Source organism: Notolepis coatsorum, assembly GCF_963971535.1.
Source record: "Notolepis coatsorum genome assembly, chromosome: 20".
NCBI lineage: Eukaryota > Metazoa > Chordata > Actinopteri > Aulopiformes > Paralepididae > Notolepis > Notolepis coatsorum.
Genome location: NC_140184.1, coordinates 40,231,603 through 40,248,461, shown reverse-complemented (window position 1 = coordinate 40,248,461; position 16,859 = coordinate 40,231,603).

Genomic DNA, 16,859 nt, shown 5'->3' with positions numbered 1-16,859 from the left:
TTCGAACTGGTTAAGGTTAGAGTTTGGAATCAGGGCTGGTGGTCTAAAATGTTCAATCAATCAATCAATCAAAGCGGGGAACATAGAACCCGGGGAACATAGGACCCGGGGAACATAGACATGCTCCCGGTGGAGGCTAGCTGCTGTAGGGCTGGTAGAGGCTAGCTGCTGCAGGGCTGGTGGAGGCTTGCTGCTGTAGGGCTGGTGGAGACTACAGTAGCTGCTGTAGGGCTGGTAGAGGCTAGCTGCTGCAGGGCTGGTGGAGGCTAGCTGCTGTAGGGCTGGTGGAGACTAGCAAGCTTCGACTGAGGCTAGTAGGCCTCAGCCCACAAAGCAGGGCAGATGGAGGCAGCCTCAGTAAGATAATGTTGACAGATTTATTAGAATGCAATGCTTGAAAATGACACAGTCATATTAATTTCAGTTTGCCTTGTAGGTGGGCATCATTTGCCTTTTAATTTACAAACCAGTGAACTATTAAACAGCTATGAACCAACTATGAACCTTGAGAAAATGATTGGGGTCTAAAGGATTTTCAGCATGGTAATTGGTCTAGGCCAGGGGTTCCCAAACCTTTTCAGCTCGTGACCCAAAAGAGAAATTTGGTGTTTCCCCGGGACCCACACTTACAAAAATACATCATGAATTGCCATAACATACATTTATAAACTACTGATAAAGAACACAACAGACCATGAATTTCAAATGTATATGAAATGTATTTATTTTAATTATAAAAGTACATCACAGCAATAATCAGAGTGTAATGTTAAGTTGCTCACCACCTCATAACATATGTACATACTATTTTGTAATACTTTTAAATGAACAAACATGTTCTACTCTCCTTTCTATTTATCACCCCTTTTTCAACTCTCCATTTATTACCCCCTCCCTCCGTCCCTCAACCTTAATCCCCAACATTGAGCAACATTCTGATTAATTTGTACTGACTTCTTTAAAAATTCTACTGACCTGACATTATGCTAGAAGGGGTATAATATTTCATCTATGGCACAATGAAATCTAATGAGAGGTATGTGGCTGTCTGGGCTGAAAGTGCTATTCTGAGGTCATGCTGAGCATTTAGTCTGTTTCTGTATTTGTTTTTCAGGTATGCTAGAGTAGAAAACCCAGATTCACATAAGTATGTGGTGCTAAACTGAATCAACACATCTACAGCTTTTTTTATAAAAAAAAGGAAAAATGTTTAAAAAAAAAAAAAAAAATATATATATATATATATATATATTTTGTATTGGTGACCCAATAAAAACGGGTCTGCGACCCATTTTGGGTCGTGACCCTAAGTTTGGGAAATGCTGGTCTGCCCCCTTAGCGACTATTCTGTGTTTTTTGCCTATATTTTTTGTGTTTCTGTGTACAACGATGGCTGTGTTGATTATTATGTCATGAAATTGGGTCAGTTTGGTAATTTTTTATATATATTCAATATATAAAATGATCATCATTAGAATAGCTCTAAAAAAAAAGTTATACACTTTAGCTTGCCAATTAACCTAGTGTTTTTTTTCTTCCCATTGACTCCAATGTTAAACGCTGTTCCTTGATTCTGTAATTATACATATACTTATTAATTTCAAAGCATATACATAAGATATTATGCAGGTCAGGGGATATTTTAGAGCAATCACCTGCTTTTCTACAGAAGATGGCGCCGTTGCTCTATGTTCCCCTTGTAGCAAGGAGACAGAGTAGGCGGGGCTGTCAGAATAATCTACCCGGCACCAGAGCTTGCTCTGCGGGGGAGGGGGGCGGCGCTGATCCGTCTCACCTGGGTGTGTGTGTGTGTGACACACAGGTGCATGCATGGACAGATCAGAGACACTTTCAAACACGTACGGGGGGGGGGGGGTGAGAGAGAGTTCGTGGACAGTGGTTTCAAAGGTGTATGCCCCTCATCGCCCTCCGGGAATGGCTGCCCCGCACGGTCGGCGCTGCGGCGATGGTGCAGGAGGCAAGGGACCAAGCTGCACCGCAGACGGCACCAGGCCCAAGCCGCGGAGCAACACCGCCCCAAAAGAAAAAACAGTGCCATATGTGCGTAAACAAAGGCAGCCGCTTGGATAGGCACTGCTACAAGTGTATGAGAGTTGTGTGTAAAGAACACAACCTATCAGTTTGCACAACGTGCACCAAATAAAAAAATATATAAACATCTATTTGTCTTTTTCAATTCAGGTATTTTCATGTAGGTCAAACACGAGTGATTAGCTGCATCAACTGTACATTTATTGCAGGACAATGTGTGCCATGCAGTGCATCTATGTTGATACAATTATATATTGTATAATATATTTTAGGCAGTTTCATGGCATGAATTGCATTTCACTGTAGACAGCAGCAGCGATAGAAATATAGGGCGAAATGGCAAATGTAGCTGTGCATTCACTGTACATGTATTGCAGGACAATGTGTGTACTGCCTAATATCTGTGTTGGTACAATTATATATGCACCATCGCAGCAGCGCCGAGCGTGGGGTGCAAGCGTTCCCGGAGGCAAGGGACCATTCAGCGGCATCGCAGACGGCACCAGGCCCAAGCCGGGCGACACCGGTTGCCCCAAAATAAATGTGTGTATACAAACGCAGCCGCCTGGAGAGGCAATGTTACAAGTGTACGAGGGTTGTGTGCCCACTAGCGTGAACGGGATCCTTCCCTCAGAGCGAGCCGGCTTGCCCGGCTACCTGCCCGGCTTGTGTCACCACAACATCGAAGCACTGTGATTGGTCCCGCCCCTATCCTCTCCCGGCTGCTCACTGGTGACAAAAAGGGCTCACTCTTACGGGAGGGGCTCTGTGTTGAGATTTTACCCGGATAATGTGTACTGTACCCCCCACTGGAAATATGACCAATAACTACTGCTTACTAACGTTAGCGTCTCAGCTATTTCTGACCGAATTAGTCATTCATTTGTAAATATAAAGACACTATCTTTTCCACAAGGAGTTGGTGCAGGTTTTCCACGCTGCACTATGAGATTGAAAACATATATAAATATGAAATAAATGCAGATTTTTGTGTTTTTTTGTCATAAAAAGGGATTTACTGTCAAACAAAAGGGAATATAAGTGGTTAAAATTCGGAAATATTTGTAATATTTTATAGATATCTTGAGGTCAGGCTCTCAGTGTTAATCCTGAACAGAAAAATGTTTAAAAAATATTACAAATTAAGAATTATATGGCCTTGAACTTGATGCAAACATTTCCTGCTTAGCATTATAACTCTGCTAACTCGTTAAGGGGGCTAGGCTACTATGAGAGCAGGCCTAGATAGAGGGTGTAGTGGAGGTTAAACCACCTAAATTAAGCTGATTTAGCCTAAATATTTATGATTGACATTCATAGTATATTATAGTACTGTACATGCATACATTCACAGTAGGCCTATGCCCACTACTTCAGACTAGAGTACACCAATGAAAGGGCCTGTTTTGCTTTGTGGTGATTGAATGACTAATTGTTGATTATTGTTTCTTAAGTGTGTTTTTATTCTTTTTGAGAGCCCTTAATCATTTCAGTTATTTGGCAGCTTTAGAAATAGTTAGTTGATACCACCACCATGATCATTGGTCTGTGTGAGTTGTTCTGGGTATTAATTCAGTTTTGCTTTTATTCATTCAATACAATTCACTTCATTTATTTTCAACCAATAATTTATATGATATACATTTATATTCAATTATATATATTTGATAATTGATTAAATAAATAAATAAAATGTAGCTGTTTTCCAGTGTATATCATCATGTTTATGTGGTACACTTTCCTAGACATTGTCAAACTCTCATCAAGTATAGCTGACTGTTGATCGGTTGCCTTGATTCATCGTTTTAGGGTAAATGGGAACTATGCCCAATTTCTGAATTCATACATGTTATTCCTCTGGTCTAAGAGAGTACAAATATGGCTTAGCTCATGTTAGCTAGATATTCTAACTATCAATGGATTTAAATACATCAAAATAAGAAATTACATAGTACACATGACTTACGTGAGATAGGAAATTGTTGCCTAAATGTTGTACTAACATTTAAATTATAAAAATGCATATGACAATGGGCTGTGTAAACAGAAGAAGGCATCAGTCATTGTTATCTTGATAGCTAGCTACTGTAGAACAGGGGTTCCCAAAGTGGGGGTCATCAGATGATAAAAAAATATATATATATTGTTTTGGTTTTTTTAATGCAGTCAGGCCACTGAACTTAGAAGCAGGCCAGGCCAGTGTTTCTAGTTGCAGCAGCGCAATAGTTATATAACCTAGATGGGGAACAACCAGGAGATCACTGCAACTCACACAAGTTGGAGAACTATCTCTCTCTCTCTCTTGCTCTCACACACACACAAAGGGAGCCGCATGTGATTGGTGGAGGCGGGACCCTTACAAAAAACTGTTGTTGCTAATCATTGACACATGCTAGCCTGTAATAATCCCCCCCAGAAAAATCTACTTTGCATTTGATATATTGCAAATATATGCCATCACACACACTGGCATTTAAAGGGTTAGAATCATAAAATGAATATGTGGTTTTATGATCAGGGCTGAAGTTGAATCAATCTGACATTACAAAAAAACTGAAAATCCATCAAAATCAGTGTTGTTGCTAATCATACATATGCTAGCCCGTTTTTTAACAATAATTTGTGATGCCATCACAAACACTGGCATTTAAAGGGTACAAATAAAAAAATGCCTGCACCAGAATGCAGGAAACGAAGTCTTTGTAACAAAGAATTCCTGGTGGGGGACCCCCAGACCCCCTGTTTAAGTGGCCTGACTGGGGCTATATTTTGCACTATATTTCCTGGCCTGAATGATTTCCCCAGTCCGGCCCTGGTTAAAAGCCTCCAATGCTTATTAGTGTGTGTGCATTTTAACGTTTGCATGTTTCAACCATACATTTCCATTTATAAAAAAAAAAAAATTATAATTTTTCATTTTTACTTTTTTTACCTCCTATAATAGTGGGGGTCACGGCTCTTTGACACCGTTATTTGGGGGTCGCGGCCTGAAACATTTGGGAACCCCTGCTGTAGAACACTAGCTAGCCAGCTAACTAGCTAGTGTAGTATTTTCCCGAGCTAAATTGTTCTGATATAAATCAGAATCTAATATCTAATCTGCTCTACGTTGTGTTTCCAACCTTTAAAGCCCTGGAAAATACTTTAAACAAAGACTGGGGGTCTTTGTTATGACGATCAGCAGTGCAGCAGGAGGAATGAGGAGAAGAGGGTATATAACAGCAGCTGTTTAATCAAAGTTAAGAGTGTATACAAATTACAATAAAGAATGCTATAGTTGTGATCACGACCCTATGCCGTCTGTGATCCCAACTAGGCTAATATTACAGTAGAGTTGATAAGTTGTTGATGGCTTTGTTCTCTGGCTAGTGAACAAAGCAAAGTTCTGTTTCTCCCTCCAAAATGTTCTCTGTCCGTTGATCCTCCTCTGCCCGCGTCGTCTGCTCCTGTGTGTAGAGATGGGTGTGGTCTCCTCCTCGGTGATTTGGTTTTCAGAGTCTCCTCTCACCGTCACCCCACCCCAGCTTATATCCCAAAACCTAGAGCCTTCTGCGTGATGTCATCAAAAATGACATCATCAAATCCTTTCCTCCAATGCCAGGCCTGCTAAGTTTGGATTTGAAATAGGGGGTTGGCTTATACAGCCAACTCTATACTTTCTTTTGTTTCCCAGTCAAAGAACAGCCACCATCTAACAACCTAATACTTGAATTATTCATTTCATACTATATATATTTGAATTACCCTTAATTACATGAACCCAGAGATATCATACTTAAACACATTATCTTGATGCTAAATGAGACTCATAAACATTGCATATACACCTTTCATTCGACTCAGGATGGTTACCACAATATAACAAGCATAATTGTAGTTATTTCACATTGAGGGTAAACCTCCTAACTCAGTAAGACACCTTTAAGTTATTTTCCAATGTAGAACTATTACCACAATATAGACAGGCCTAATTGTAGTTCATATCAAACTAATCTAAGTGTGTTACTAGACATTTGAAGATGTACTTAGTATTAATCTAGGCAGGAGCAAACCAGGTGGTCACATGTGTTTATTACTTATTACTTCCTAGGAGACCAAATGGTGGTCACATGTGTTTAACTAGGGCTTATCTGAACTCCTTCCTGTCCCCCACCCTGACGATCCCAGGTGGCTCTTTGTTCTAAAACCCCCGAAGGGCTTATTCAAACAGTCTTCCTCGTTCCCAGCCGGCTGTTGAGTGGCCCGACACCCAACTCTTTTGTGAGGGGTCTTGCGTTAGTAAATAACCCTATCTATTTTAGTGAGACAGGGCAAAAGGTTGGAGTAATTTAATCACCAGAAGAATGTATTTGGTTGGCTGATTAGTGCAGCTGTTTTCCTAATCAAAACTTAATCTTATGACCTTTTCTATGAGACCATGATGTTTATGATCTATGTCTATTAAAAACTACCACAGTTTCCACACTCGGATAGTTTATCTATCCTTAATTATGTCAAACATAGATCTTAACTTCTACTTACCCACTATCTGGATAAGAATTAAGACATTTTAAATCATACCTGGATAAAATACATATGGTTTGCCACACTCGGATTCTAAAAATCAACCCCAAATTTTTTTCTATATCTCTCTTATGTATAATTATAAACTCAAACATCTTTATTAGCAGTCCATTTTGGTTATTCGTGCCCTGTGTGCAGTCTTTGACACGCTGTTTCGTACCAGGATCAATTTCCACTGGTTTCCAATGTGGTTCATCAAATTCTGACTTGGAGCATTGAGGAGGGGGGGGGTCAATGTTTTCTAGATTGACCTAGCCTCCTCCTTATTTCTCAGAGCTGGTGCAGTTCACGACTGCTGAATGCTACCACCAACTCTGGGAGGTGGAATTAGAAAGCCAATTGCCTTTCTATCACACCCCGTCTTCTGTCGAGATCTCATGCCTCGTGTTGAGCTCTATAGGGGTAGGACCCCCTGCTGTATTGCTCTGTCGCTGCCACAGCTGTGAGGAGGTCGTCGCTGGCTGCTCAACCCCTGTTGACCCTCGGATTAGTGGAAGAGGTTTGCTTCTCCCCCCCTCCGCCTGGTCGTAGATAGGGGCGATAGCAGCTCCACCCTTTCGCTTGTTGACCCCCTGGTCAATTGCTAAGGCCTTGCAGCCTGTCTGTTGACAGCCGGAGTTGTTGCTGAGGTCTAGCAGCCTGTCTCCTCGTAGGTTGCCTGTCATTTGGCTCCTCCTTTTTGGCCGCGCACCCCCTGTCACCTGCCGACCTAGCTCGCGCACCCCCCAATGCAAACATAAAAAATTATAAATAAATAAGTCCCGAGACTCCGTGCTGCTGCTGACTTTAAATCAAATAGGTGTCTGTGGGCAGTCAGCCGACATTAATAAACAACAGTGTGTTATAATCACATTTTTATGAGCTAACGAATTCCGTTATATTGGACATTTGTATTAATTATATCAAGCGAATAACTGAGAAATTTGGCAGAGAGAGACGGCAACATTATTGTGAAATATAAACGTTTGCGTGATGACTATTATATCTCCGCCTCCCAGTCCCAACGAAGCACATACCAATAGTATGCAACTGCAGACATGGCCGCCTAGTTATAGTTGAAAGTGGGGGTGCACGTTTTTTTTTTTTTTTTTTTTGCAAAATTTGGAGGGGGTCCGGCACGAGATAAAAACGAGATATCTCTTTATTGGCGCTCAATGAGTTAATAATGAGAGATTCTTCATTCATGGGAACCCAGCTGCAATGATTTTGGCCACTTACGGAGACTGTTTCACGTGTGCAGGAATCCGGAGGAGGATTTTCATAAATTTCATAAAATTAGTACAAACTTTTTACCAAGATAGTTACAGAGATACTTACGAACATGTTCAAGAATGAGATCCATTGTCAGCAATTATCTAGACACATTCTATCGCTATACATTGTTAGTGCTTCACTTCAAAGCTAGCTTTCAAGAAGCCAGAAATAGTATTTTATTAACCTCAGAGCCATAAGAGGCCCCTCATCAATTCAATATTCACATTATTATCTGCCTAACAGTCTACAGCTAGACTTTCCATATACGTGTAGTACCACACAAAACACAAGGAAGCAATGGATCCCCCACCCAATCCCAATTCTTTAAGTGACAATGGGGGTAAGGATGATTTTGAGTGTGGGACTTGAAATTTTGTGAACATCCATTTCAGCAAAACTGTTGACTGCCTTTTGAATAATTGCATTTCCCATCCTTTGATTTCAGTCCATCTTTAAGTTAGTCCCCCACTGCGCCTCATGCATTTCCAGAAGAAATATCAAAGCAGATTAAGAACAGGGGAGTGAGAAAGGGGGTTGAGGGGGGGGGGGATTACACCAATGTGAAAGCGTCTGTTACTCAGCCTTCATTTATTCAGTCCAAATATACTTGATGGCTGTTATTTTTAAATAACCCGTAATCCACTTCTCACCCTTCATCGTGAGGTACAGTAGATAATTATAATAATCTGGTCGAAGTGAATTTCATTTCTTACTGCTTACAGCCTTACATCACAGCTTGTTTGAGAAGTTGGTAGATGATTATGGTTTGAGCTGAATTAGTGTACTCTACAATGTGCCTGTGACATATAAATACACACCCTGGAGCATAGTTATGCTGTTCAATAGTGATTGTAAGTTATTTATAGCCAGGCTTATGTAGACCCACCAGCCAGGCAGGTACCCTTTTGATATCATGTAGCAGCAGTGTTCTTTTAGAACAATAGTTGTAATTGCCCATTGTTCTTTTTGTTCTTTATCGAGGAGTTGAAGTGAAGAGGTTACCTCTTATGTAGAACAGCCAAGTTAATTCAAACCTTTATTTATTCTCGAAAGGACAATTGAGGTCACCCTCATTTTCAATGTCGTCGAGACTTTACAGACATTTCAATGCATACATGTTTACAATATAATAATAGAAGTTAGTTGGTTGACTTTAACATATTAACGCCACAAACTTTAACACATGTTGTAAAAAAAAATATATATATATATACAGTATATTATATTGTAATATATATTTTTTTTTCATTTTTTATTGTAAAAATGTACAAACATTCAGACATACCAGTTAATATATGACGAAAGATAAATGTAATTTTGGTGACAGACTTCTTCAGACAAACATTTCTGAGTACATTTTAATTATGATTGTATGTCCCCAACATTCCCAAACAATGAAAATAACCTCTCACATGGTACTGTGTGAGTGAGGGAAAGAGATAAATTAAATTATACTGTACAGAAGTACTGTATATTAGTCAATAAAAGGTTGGCGAGAGATTAACATTGGACTCCATTCAGTTGGATTTGTGACACTGTTTTGATTTCACATAGTAGAAGGGGTTGTTTTTGTGACAATGTGAGGTTGGACACTACATTGTGTGATTTGCTTCAGAGGTTGTTTATAAATTGGTGCTAGAGAGCATAGTAGGATAAAAAGAGGCTCTCAAATGTGTGTATTACAGGTTCTTCCTGTAGGATAATCAAGGTGCCAAAATGAGAAATGTTTACTCATTTAGGTAAATTTTGGCTCCGGTTCCAAGAGGCTAGCTTCAGTTAAACTCCAGCCTTTATAATCCACAAAACCAAGGCAGGCTCAGAGGTTTTCTCTGTCCTACCATTGATCCATTTGAATTAAAGGTGGGCCCTCACCTCAGCAGGGGTTCACATAGGCTGGGAGATATTCACACCTCTGCGTGACCAAGTCTCAAGGCCTTCTAATCAATTTTATATTTGTCAGTGTTAATTTGTGGTGTAGCAGACACCACATTTTCAATTCATTATTTCCTTCCATACCTGGCTACTCCACAACAAAAGATTAAAAAGCGTTTTACAACCTGAGCAGTACATTAGGTAAGCAGTGGTCCTGGCTCCAACAAACAGCTAATTGATTCATCAAAGCTAATTCATCCCATTGTGACATCATCGAGGATAATTAGTTTGTTTAGGCGTGTTAATCTGAAGACTTCAAACCCTGGCCAAACGGCAAGGAATACATACTGTATGTAACTGTACATCCATAATATGTCCCCTATAAGATGTGCTCGTTTTTAACACACCCCGTAACACACAGTGTTGTTCAGTCAAGGAAAACACGCCCTGTGTTACTTCAACAGAAGCTCTGTATGGGCCAGCACAGTGGTGGCCGGCCGATAGTGGGTGCTAGAGCGCTGCCCTCCCTGGTTAAAAGAGAGAAGAAGAAGAAAAAATATATATATATATTTTTTTAGAGCCCTAGAAATAAAATAAACATGTTTAAAATGAATAATATTTACTCATTTTAAGTATGTTTGTGTTTCCAATGCACAATATAACGTTAATATATCAAATATATATAATAGTTTTTCATTCACTGGAAGTCACTAGTAACTACCTCTCAGGCCAGGGCGAGACATATCGCGCACAGCAGGGCGTGCACTGGTTTCATCGCTGTATCCTCGCAGCCAATCAAATAGGTCAACGCACGTAACGCACTGTGCGTTGAAATATGATGTAATATGATGGAAGCCGGGCGCGTTTTCAAGCGATCTATATCATCTAAGCAAGCAGCGTCTATACTTTCCGTAGCCGCATTTCTCTGAGACGCTCTAGCCACATTTCTCGGAGACTCTCTCTGATTGGCCGACGCCAGATTCTACACTGCTTAGGCTTAGTTACTCTTCGAAGTTGGTTAAGGTTAGAGTTTGTCTTAGAGCATGACGGAAAGTTCTTTCGACGGTTAAGCTTAGGCACTCTTTCAAAGTTGGTTAAGGTTAGAGTTTGTCTTAGAGCAGGGCGATAGAACGCCAGGTAGTTTGCAGGCTGTTCGATGCTGTTGTGTTGTGGTGCCTAACCTGGCTAACAAGAAGCTATTTGGCTAGCTGGATGCAGTCTGGACAGTGGATATACATCAACAGTCTGGGACTGTGGGACAGTGGACATATACACTTTATCAAGCCCTCCTGGACCACGTTTCAACTAAACAAAGTGAGTTAATGCGGTCTCTCTCTCTCTCTCTCTCTCTCTCTCTCTCTCTCTCGCTCTCTCTCTATCTCTCTCTCGCTCTCTCTCTATCTCGCTCTCTCTCGCGCTCTCTCTCTCTCTCGCTCTCTCTCTCTCGCTCTCTCAACACAGCATGTTGTTGTTGAACTATAACATTTAATTTCGCCGCAGGTGACGCATAATGGATGAATGAATGGTAACTTGTTTAAAATGACAAGATATATATGTGTTCATTATTGGATTGATCATACGTGTACTAGTGTAGTATGAATGAACTCGACTTAACGTTGGTAACGTTATGAGTCAGTATTCGCTTGGTCAGCTGTCCGCTTGCCCCCCCCCTTCACCCCCCCCCCGCGCCCACCCAAATGTAGTTCACACCGGCCGCCACTGGGCCAGCAGCATGTGGTTCGTCCTATTAACTGATTGGCATGAAGGATAGTCATTTGAATACTCAAAGCTCTCACCCTAAAACTACATTAAAACTAATGTGTGCAACCGTTAAAGCAGGGCTGTACAGTGCGATATATATGTCGCACGTGCTACACTGACGTCAGTCTGTGCGATGAATGCATTGACTTCAGTAGCACTGGTGCGATGGCCCGTGTGACAAAAAAAGTAAAAGAAAAGTGTGACGGTATTAAGTTGAATGGGCCACGGCGCCACGCTATCCACTTGGTGAGTTGACAGTGCCACGAGAGCACTGCACAAGACCAGCGGACATAGAATGTTTAATAAAAGTTCCTGCAGTACTGGCCAACCCGCGGACATATATAATGTTTAATAAAAGTTCCTGCAGTACTCGCCAACCCGCGGAAATATAAAATGTTGAATAAAAGTCCCGCGGTACTAGCCATCAGTCAAGGAAGCACTCGCAAACAGATATTAAACACAGCAGAAGATGGAAAACAGACAGACTGACCAACGGGGAACTGCATCCAACCCTAGTACAACCCTTGAGTCTAAGGCAAGGACACATTTAAATCACAGAGGTGTATGTTAGTCTATTGGAACTGTATACAGTGGTTAGCTTCTAGTTAGCGTTTTAGCTATATAGCTGCTTGCTAGCTAACGTTAGCGGTTAGCCCCGTGTGCGCGTGTGCTCAAAGCACTGTATCTGTTATGACTATAGTCTATAATGTTTCCAAAAACGCACCGGACTACGACGTAAGGTTAGACATTTTATTTTATGCTCAAAAGCCCCTGGCTTGCACATCGCAGTCACGAAAGGGGCTAGCTGTGCACAACAGCACACCAACCCAACTGACGTTACCACAACACTTGACGGTACTTCACAGCACTGTCGTAAGGCCACCGTGCCGTCTTAAAGGCACAGTGAACACCGTTGTGATGCCACCCAGATGCATACACAACATTGACGCGGCTTGACAACCGAGGTTCAAAGTTAACTTGATTGATTGAAAACTTTATTAACAGATTGCAGAATGGGAACAATACAGTACGGCTCAATACACACAATTGTTAAGGGGATGCAGACCAGAGAAAGACTTTCGTCTTGTTTACATCAGGGTCCCCCATTTTCAATTCATCATAACATATGACATACAGATAGACAGTACTGCTACATCTATACATTTCACATCTATCTATACACTTCACAACATACTTCGGTTTTTTGGAGCAAATAAAGAAAGAATTTGTCTGAAAGTATTTCTTGTTAAAGTTTGGATTTTGTGTATGCAATATTCATGTCCCTTGCCAGTCACATACCTATTTAAGTAATGAACTGCACTACTTGTGGTTGTTTTTAGAGATTGTGGTGGATTTTGACGTCTCTAGGGATGGTTAAATGAAATACAGAGACAAGAGATTGGCCTTAAATCAGAGTGCAAACCACCAGGTTCTCCACGGACATCCAGCAGCCTAAAACAGTGTCACACTGCGAATTAGATATTCTGAAATAATAAAACAGGAGCAGAAAGAGCACAGCCGGAATACTCACGTTAACAATACAATACAGGTTTATTGGAAAAGAAAATAATACAGTACGCCCATACGGACGGACTTTCAGTCTGTCAGAGTGCATATTCACAGGTCTGTCAGAGTGAAAGTGAATACAAAGCAAAGTGTCATGTGTTTTAACACAGTGGAATAGACGCCTTGCTCGTCTCTGATTGGGTTGGCTTTATATGGTCATTTAGGGAGTCAAATGGAATGGGCTCGCTGCGGCCTTGGATGCAAGCGTTATCTGGCCTGCTCTGAATAATAGAATGGATATAGTGTTTTAACAGTTTTTGAGAGAAGGATAACATGACTTCACGATCAACCCTGTGGGAGGAGGGAAGGAGGAGGAGGAGGTGAAGGAGGAGGTGGGAGATGAGGAGGGAAGGAGGAGGAGGAGGTGGAGGAGGGAAGGTGGAGGAGGAGGGGATGTGAAATTACCCTTCACATTCCCCACTTTGTGCCATTTTTGGCACATCCTGGTAATTTCAACCATCAATATCACTAAACCACAGTCTCAAGACACCATACAGAACATCAAATCAATCAACATTAATACATCATAATGTCATACTTGGCTAAGTAGGACGATCATTCCAAGCAGGTAATTGCAAAATGTTGCATCCTTAGGTACAATAAAAAAAATAAAAAATAAACATAATAAGGTAGAACAATAACTCTTGAGAAAGAAAGAAGAGGGGGAAAAAAGTTCAGGTGCAAATTGAAAAGGGGAGGAGTCCCAGGCCCGGGACAGATTGGTCGCTGGCGCCTTATAAAGCGCTTCTCAGTGACCCGAAGCGCCGACAGCAGTTAATAGGAAACAAAGAACAAAGAAAATAAAATGGCAGTCTTAATATAAGTAGTATTTTCAAACTCTGAATATGTACCCATATCTAAATCAGAAATTTGACTTTTTAATATGCACACTGGCTTCCCTTGTTGTCGTCCTCAGTAGCAGTCAGGTGTCTTCCCACTCCTTCACACACAGAACGATATATATCTGTTGCAAGGAGGCTGGATGCCGTTGAGTACAGTAGCAGTCAGGTGTCTTCCCACTCCTTCACACACAGAACGATATATCTGTTGTAAGGAGGCTGGATGCCGTTGAGTACAGTAGCAGTCAGGTGTCTTCCCACTCCTTCACACACAGAACGATATATCTGTTGTAAGGAGGCTGGATGCCGTTGAGTACAGTAGCAGTCATCTCCCCATAGTTGAATACAGCAGCACACCAGGTGCAGGGAGTAGGGAGGTAGGATATTCGTTGTTTGTACAGGCCGGGGCCGTCGTTGGCATGGTGGGGTAGGTCCTACTTATGCAAAAGGGCTTGTATTGCCGACTGGGGTGCGTGGTAGGGGTTCCTGTGGATCCCAGCAGCGGTGCGTTCTTATCTTCGTGGCAGGGCGGGGCTATTGCACAGGGAGCTTAGCTGGAGTTCCTGTCCCAGTTGCCCTCCCAGGGCCTCCACTGATCCCTGGGCCCCGCTTCCGTAGCACCGGCCCTGCTGTGGTGTTGCCATATCATGCGAGATGTTGAGCAGGCGGTTCCTGTTGGACTTGGGACTGAACCTGATTAGATTGTCGTCGTCCTCCGCGGGTTCATATGGGTATGGTGGCTGGTGTGCCGGTGGAGATGGGGCCCCTAGGTGGTGTGGTTGCCCAGGGACAGCGTGGCCCTGCAGTGGGAAGTACGGCCCTGGTGCATATTCGTTATCTTCTTTCTCCTGCGCTGAGAGAAACGCACCATCCTCCCCCTCACATTCCATAGATCTGAGTTCCACAGCATTGACTAGTACTGCATCTTGGATGTCATGCGTTGCGTTAATGAGATTGCGCCGGCCAAAGGAAAAGAAATCAAACACAAAAAAAACAACAACAATTTCAAACATGGTCAGTGTGTTACATGTCTGGATATCCCTCATAGTTGTACTGGCTGGAAACAAAGAGAAAAAAAACTGTTTACAGTTAGCTGTCGCCCAAGTTGAAACATGTGGAAATAGTGACCACCAGGGGTTACAAGTTGTAACATGCAATCTTATCTTAACACAGATAGTGACCAAAGCCCACATCAAAGTTGAGCTTCTCGCAGTGTCACGTATGTAGCTTATCTTATCTTAACACAGATAGTGACCAAAGCCCACATCAAAGTTGAGCTTCTCGCAGTGTCACGTATGTAGCAGATAGTGACCAAAGCCCACATCAAAGTTGAGCTTCTCGCAGTGTCACGTATGTAGCTTATCTTAACACAGATAGTGACCAAAGCCCACATCAAAGTTGAGCTTCTCGCAGTGTCACGTATGTAGCTTATCTTAACACAGATAGTGACCAAAGCCCACATCAAAGTTGAGCTTCTCGCAGTGTCACGTATGTAGCAAATAGTGACCAAAGCCCACATCAAAGTTGAGCTTCTCGCAGTGTCACGTATGTAGCTTATCTTAACACAGATAGTGACCAAAGCCCACATCAAAGTTGAGCTTCTCGCAGTGTCACGTATGTAGCTTATCTTATCTTAACACAGATAGTGACCAAAGCCCACATCAAAGTTGAGCTTCTCGCAGTGTCACGTACATAATCAATAACACAGATAGTGACCAAAGCCTAACCAGGGTTGACTTCTCGCAGTGTCACATACATAATCAATAACACAGATAGTGACCAAAGCCTAACCAGGGTTGACTTCTCGCAGTGTCACATACATATAGAGAAAAACACAGATAGTGACCAAAGTAACCAGGGTTGACTTCTCGCAGTGTCACATACATATAGAGATAAACACAGATAGTGACCAAAGTAACCAGGGTTGACTTCTCGCAGTGTCACATACATATAGAGATAAACACAGATAGTGACCAAAGTAACCAGGGTTGACTTCTCGCAGTGTCACATACATATAGAGATAAACACAGATAGTGACCAAAGTAACCAGGGTTGACTTCTCGCAGTGTCACCTACATATAGAGATAAACACAGATAGTGACCAAAGTAACCAGGGTTGACTTCTCGCAGTGTCACATACATATAGAGATAAACACAGATAGTATTACATTCAGACGGCCCCCCCCCCACTCCTGCTTACCCAACTCGCCGCGACGCTGCATGTAATGCCCGTGGAATGCCGTCCCGACCAGCCGATGCAGACAGACAATTCCTCACTGTCCCAGACGTGGCTGTGTTGTAGAGCGATGAAGAGCCCGTCTGCACCGGCAGGATCGGTTGGCATCCCCGCTTCAGACACCAAGAATGTGGTGGATTTTGACGTCTCTAGGGATGGTTAAATGAAATACAGAGACAAGAGATTGGCCTTAAATCAGAGTGCAAACCACCAGGTTCTCCACGGACATCCAGCAGCCTAAAACAGTGTCACACTGCGAATTAGATATTCTGAAATAATAAAACAGGAGCAGAAAGAGCACAGCCGGAATACTCACGTTAACAATACAATACAGGTTTATTGGAAAAGAAAATAATACAGTACGCCCATACGGACGGACTTTCAGTCTGTCAGAGTGCATATTCACAGGTCTGTCAGAGTGAAAGTGAATACAAAGCAAAGTGTCATGTGTTTTAACACAGTGGAATAGACGCCCTTGCTCGTCTCTGATTGGGTTGGCTTTATATGGTCATTTAGGGAGTCAAATGGAATGGGCTCGCTGCGGCCTTGGATGCAAGCGTTATCTGGCCTGCTCTGAATAATAGAATGGATATAGTGTTTTAACAGTTTTTGAGAGAAGGATAACATGACTTCACGATCAACCCTGTGGGAGGAGGGAAGGAGGAGGAGGAGGTGAAGGAGGAGGTGGGAGATGAGGAGGGAAGGAGGAGGAGGAG